The sequence below is a fragment of the Trachymyrmex cornetzi genome, unplaced genomic scaffold (assembly GCF_001594075.2).
Source record: "Trachymyrmex cornetzi isolate Tcor2-1 unplaced genomic scaffold, Tcor1.1 scaffold1285, whole genome shotgun sequence".
NCBI lineage: Eukaryota > Metazoa > Arthropoda > Insecta > Hymenoptera > Formicidae > Trachymyrmex > Trachymyrmex cornetzi.
This window is the reverse complement of record NW_017295856.1, coordinates 56,329-62,978: the sequence shown is the minus strand read 5'-3', so window position 1 is coordinate 62,978 and position 6,650 is coordinate 56,329.

The following is a 6,650-nucleotide window of genomic DNA, read 5'->3' as shown; positions in this document are numbered from 1 at the left end:
ACGAACATTTCTCCCACCAGCATCCGCGATGTTATCAAGGAGACCAGTGCTTGGGTATTTAACATTTGGTTGATGACGCGCATATCCCAAGAACCATAACACACTTGTAATATGTGCGCATGTCCCGAGAATCCTAGCTCTTGTCTTACATGTACAGTAATAACCAAGTATAGGTTCGTTATTATCATGTTGTCGGCATCGTTCTGTAAACTGTACCCATAGTTGATACCGTGTCGCATTGCGAAATCTTGAATAGACTCTAAGGCGAACAAGACCAGCTTCTTGTTGATATACATCTACCTGTAATATTTCGCTATTATCTCTCGAAAGTTTGTCCTGTATATAAGAAGGAGCGAGTTCTATTTGATATATATCAATAGTTAAGTCTCTCAGATAATTTAGTGTAAGGGGTGGAAAATCTAAAACTTGATTGTGATCGAATGTATTCCAGATAGCATTGTCTTCCTAGATTTTCTTGAAGAACCTTATTTTGTAGGTTATTAGCAGTGCATGCTCTCTGAAGCATTTCCCTAGCTAAATCAGCTGTAGCACCTTCCATTAAAATATGCTCACGATATCTATTAATAACTGCCCCGGCTATCAGATAATACTCACGAAGGTGTATAACGTGATGGTACGTTATGTTTCCCTTGAAGAATTTAAAAATCATTTTTATGTGCCCATTACGAGCTTCCACAATCCATCGACTTTTAGTTATCAATCTGGAATCGTTTGCATCTTCTGTACTGAGTTGAGTTTGACCTTCTTGAAGTAACGGTGGCATATGAGTTTCTATTACCAAATTTTGTAGGAGAGGCAGAACATCTCTGTATCCACGATCGACTATAATGATAGCGTTTTCTCCCAACCATTCTCGTAAAGCACCCGCATCATTTTGAAATTCTCTCTCTAGCACTGCGGCATCATTGTTCCTCGCATCAGAGAAATAAGGACCGTGGATATCCAGGATATAACCATCGGGAGCCACTATTAGAGCTGGCTTAACCAAATGCCTTCCTTTGTGTAGGCAGTATGACTGCCTCAGAGCTTGAAAATTGCTTGACTTTTCAATGTAACTGTAAGTGCCATCGATACATGCAATAACCTTTGTTACGTTTTCTTCTTCATTGTATAAAGTGATCTTCATTGTGTTAGCGAATTCCGTGACATGTTGCTGGATATACTGCTCGCGGGTTATTGCATTTAATCCTATGTTTTGCGGCACAAGAACATTAATAAATCTATTTTGTAGACATACCTGTTACGATTGTTTTCTAATACAGGATCACAAAATGATAGCATCTCATTAAATTGATCTTTGGTGATAACAGTAATCGACCTAAACTTATCATCGGAGAATGAACTTTCATTTTCAAAATCTGCTCGACCATTTTTAGCCATTACCCTTAACATGTTCAAAAACTCCTGGAGTTCTGTACCAACGAGTCTATACAACCTATCCAAGTACGGGAGTCCAGGTAGAAAAGCCTGTAGGATGCAACCTTCATTATCAAGATGCTGAGGACAACAGCGAGCATTTTCAGTAATGTAAACATTTGCATTTACGTATGCATTCGCTCTACAGCTCAGAGATAATCTTTCAGTATGTCCGTTACCATGACAAATGAAGCGTGATTATGAACTCGCCTCAAGACATTCAGTCTTGTGTATGATTCATCATTCTCGAATCGCATTTCATCATTGACGGAGCCACGACAAGGCAAACAATTGCGAGATTGCTCATCAATATCAGCAGGAGGCCTTACTAAATTCCTCCGAAAATTATTAATGATTTCACGTCGATTTTCAGGATCATCTACAGGTATTCGTCCCAATACTCTAGGTCTTTGCACAATACCGCAAATGAAACAATGTAGTCTGTTTTCAGCCATTGTAGACAATGTTGAAAATAAATAGCTATACATAAATCACTACAAATACTGTGAAGAAAATATTTTGTTGAGGACTAAAGAAGCTAAATAAAAGGTAAATGAAGAATCAAGAAGTTTGCTTTATGGGGGGACCACTTGGTCTGTTATAGCTTTGACAGGACAATACCATGAATCAGTAAATGAAGCAATATCAACATTTTATCTCAGGTAGATTTCAACTATTTACTTGCATTTTAAAATTCGCTCCAATAATAGTCTTGATAAATAATAACGAAAATGGAAACAAATGATGGAAGAGATACTCAAGTAAGTTGATGAATAAAATAGTTCTAAAAAGAACAGTTTGTGAATAATTGGGAAACGAAAATCTCTTACTTTAATGAAAATCCTACTATGAATTTAGGAACAAATTGATTGCAAATAATCAAAGATCTACAATCTGATTCCCAGCGGTCATTGGGTTCCAAGAGAGAACCGAGTATTAACCTCGTTAGGACCTATTTTTATTGGATCTTTACTGTTGGGTTTAACATCTCTTGGGCCTTAATGATATTCGGTGGGGCCTTGACCCATTTCTTTAACCACATCGGATCTTGCCTTAACTGGTCGGGTCCACACCGGATCTTGCCTTAACTGATCGAGTCCACACCGGATCTTACCTTAACCGGTCGGGTCCACACTGGATCTTGCTTTAATTGGTCGGGTCGGTTATGAAATGTTAGTATCATATCTGAATATATTCCAAGTCACAGAATCTAATTCTGCGATGAATCCAGGTTTCCATCATAAAAACCTGGCTCGGCCCTTACTGGACCCTACAGAACCCTAGTTAGACTTTATAGCCAAGATTGGTCCAGACTATTAGATAGTCCTCTCCAAGTTCATGAAGTTTTGTCCCATTAGTTATCTTAATAGATCCCCTCGAGAATTCGAGACATTTCAAGGATAAAAACGTGTATACTCGACTACTTATATTCCGTCGACTTCCATACCCCATAACTCTTTTCCATGATTTCCTGGAGGTCCGGGCCCATAAGAACTTTTGATCGGGGGGTCATAAGCTAAAAAATTCCAAAGTTTGGAGAAATTTGACCGGTGCCCAGATTTCCATTGTTTGTGTGCGTGGTCCTTTCTTCGACGGAGGGAACATGGTCGTACGATAAATCGGGTGAATGTGGTATTTCAGCCATTTCGTTCAAAGCGAATGGTACGGTTTTCGATGGATTCAATACTGATTTTACAGGCGTGGAAGCCTATATAGGATTGTCGTACAAATAACTCGGTCGTTTCCTTTTGGTTCCTCCTCTTCCCCCGAAAAGATTGTTTCAGTCATGATAGGATCCTTGGAGGAGTCAGCGGTGTTTTCGACAATCTGTTTCGGCGGGTCGATAATAGGTTTGAAGTGCCTCTCCAATGCGATGCCCTCCTCCATTTTACCAGTCTTCAAAGTGCGGTACTTTTTCGAATCACTCGTTTCCGCTATCTTCTTAGCTACCTTCTCACGATCTTTGCTATTGTTTTTGTCAACGTATCGATGTCGACTGATCGCATCACGGTATTGCAAAGTCATTAAATCCTTTTCTGTATCGCCCATCGGTAAGCGTACTGTCCTTGTCAATTTCTAGAAATCCATACTTTTGCTGCCAACATTTACGACATAAGTCGTAGAAATTCTCGTACGGCATGTCGGTATTCACGTTATCGTTGTACACGCGTTTCAGAATGGTACCATTCTGTTTGAACAGGATCAATAGATTTGCATTCTCGCGGATAAAGTGCTTGGCTATCTTTGCGTACGTCTGACAGAGATAGAAGCAATCGACGGCTGCGTGCCGTCCCATTGCAAAGTATTCTATTATCGCGTCCTGCTTGTCGCATGCCACGTCATCAAATATAAACATGGAATTCGGAAGCGCCTCGCTCGGTGGAATGACGTCGCTATTATTGGAGAACGTAAAATAGTCAATTTCTTCTATAGGAGCTAGCAGATTTGCCTGATATCGATATTTCGGTTGTTGCAGCGATTTCGAGTACACGTACACGTTCTCGAATCGTACGCCGTATGGACTTTCCAATAGGCTTATCAACACGTTCGTTTTGCCGCATAGAGGCCGGTAAGCATGTTGCCATACTTGCGTGTTTCTTTATCGGTTTGTACTTTGCCGTCGAGATTCGTCACTTTAATCATCCGCGATTAGCGCACGAACCGAATATTTTCTCCTTCCACAAAATACTGAAAACGATATCGTGATCGGGCCTATTTATAGAGTCGTGTAAAGCGAAATCGCTCCGTAATCAAAATGTTTTTCGTCATGTCAGACGATCTGCACAGTTTAACTTCGAAAGAGCGGGAATACATACCGAAAATTGTACTGCTGTTACAGTTTGAATATTGCATAGATCTGTTGTGGGACAGATTACCCGAGCATATACGAGCAGATTCGGAGGTACACCGATACCGTCGGTGTCTGAAGTATTACAATTTGCCGTCTCATCAAACGCATATCGACGGTCCGGTGCCTTTGATAAAGAATTGTAGCGAATGCCGTCGAGAGGCTTGTTAAGTCGTGCGATAAAGGCGCTTCCTTTTGAACTACATATTCCCGGATATCAGTTTTGCGGTTCGGGAACGCGATTGGAGAAGCGATTGGCCAGAGGTGATTGAGGTATTAATTCATTGGATGCTGCATGTCGCGAGCATGACATAGCGTATTCGCACAGCAACGATCTCACCGAACGATACGCGGCTGATAATATACTCGCAGAGAAGGCGCAGAAACGCATTACCGCGAGTGATTCACTCTCAGAGAGAGAGCCGCAGCCACAGTTGTTTGGGCAGTTATGAAGGTCAAAACGAAGATTGTTATGGACTTGAAAACAAAGAAGAAGAAGAAGAAGAGCAAGAGGATTCTTCCCACAGCAAAACGCGGCGGTATCCTGCCCATTCTACCGCTGCTCGGAGTTCTCGGATCATTGGTCGGCGGGATGGCGGGAGTCACCAAGGCCGTAAACGATAGCAAAGCAGCGCAGCGTCAACTGGAAGAACTGCAACGTCATAATCGCGACATGGAAGGTCGCGGCGTTTATCTCGCTCCCTACAAGCGCGGACAAGGTGTCGCCCGTAGAAAAAAAAACGTCGATGAAATGTTAAAAATGCCAAGGGGAGTAACTACCGATGTGCAACTGCAACAACTTGCAAACCATATGCGCATTTCGTATTTTAGCGGTGTATTTATGCGTACTACATTACCGGTCGAAGGAGTACGTCGAAACGAGTGCGGTATCTTAAATCTAGACAATGCCGAGGAACCCGGTACGCATTGGGTGGCATATGCGAAAAAGGGGAATCGCATCATGTTCTTTCACAATTTCGGTAACCTTCGACCGCCGAAGGAACTCGAACGATATCTGGCAAACAGTGTTATCGAATACAATCGTGCGTCTTATCTTAGCATTACAATCAGGACAATTGCGGGCAGCTTTGTCTACAGTTTCTACGATTGGTTGATTAGTAATTTAAGGACAGGCATTGCGCTGTTTAGCTCAGTGCTCGTTTGAAACATGTCGCTTACGTTTATGCTGACTGGCAAGAGTAGCGTCCTCGCCGTAAACTACTTTCCGGCGATAGATTTGGGCGACGGCGATTACGAACTCGGTCTGACGGACTTTGAAACGTACTACACTCTAGCCAATGTAAATTCGACGAACACGTTTTACTATGACAACAAGGAAATTGTTATTCCCGAAGGATCGTACGAGCTGTGCGATATAGAGCGGTATTTGAAGCGTGAAATTTTACGTTCTCACGATGCAAAGGGTAAGGAGGATGAAGAGTTTCCGCTGGTGATTCGCGTCAACAACAATATGATGAAAAGCGAAATCAAATGTGCCTATCGGATAAATTTTACAAAACCTCGCAACAATGGCTCGCTGCTGGGATTTTCGTCGTATCGCGTACTGTAGACGCAACAGTGGCACGAGTCGGATGTGCCGATAAATATCATCAATGTGAATATCATTCGTATCGAGTGCAACGTGACCGCGGGTGCGTACAGCAACAACAGGTGTGTGCACACGATACACTAGTTTTCACCGAGCGTACTGCCAGGCTATGAGATCTCGGAAAGACCTACGCAAATCATTTATCTTCCGATCGTCGTACGGAGCATTACGGATCTGACGATTCGCGTGGTGGACCAAGACGGCCGATTGCTTGATTTTCGCGGAGAGGAGATCACCGTTAGATTGCACGTACGACGGCGCTAACGTGAGATGCTTGTGTTGAACGAACAGCCGAAACAGACGAGAGATACACCTTTTACTGGAAAGATTACACCTGGAAAAAAACTCACTGCGTCCAACGTTGCATTTTTAAAGTCGTTGGGTTTCGTCGTACGAAATGGTTGATATCCTGAATATTACCGGTGAACCGATCTTTGACGACCGCATGGTCAAGATTGAGACTCACACGTACAATCCGTACCCCAACACTACGTTTAGACATAGCGATGAGATACGGATACCTATACAGCAGCAGGATTTGTATACGTTGCCGTGCGACAGTTTTCTCTACATCGAAGGAAGATTGACGGTGAAGAAGAAAAACGACTAGATGTCATCGACGCTTGGAAATAATTGTGTAGCATTCATGTTCGATGAAATTCGATATGAACTTAACGGTGTGGAGATTGACCGTAACAGAAATGTTGGAATTATCAGTACCATCAAGAACTATGTGTCATTGACATACGACAAAGC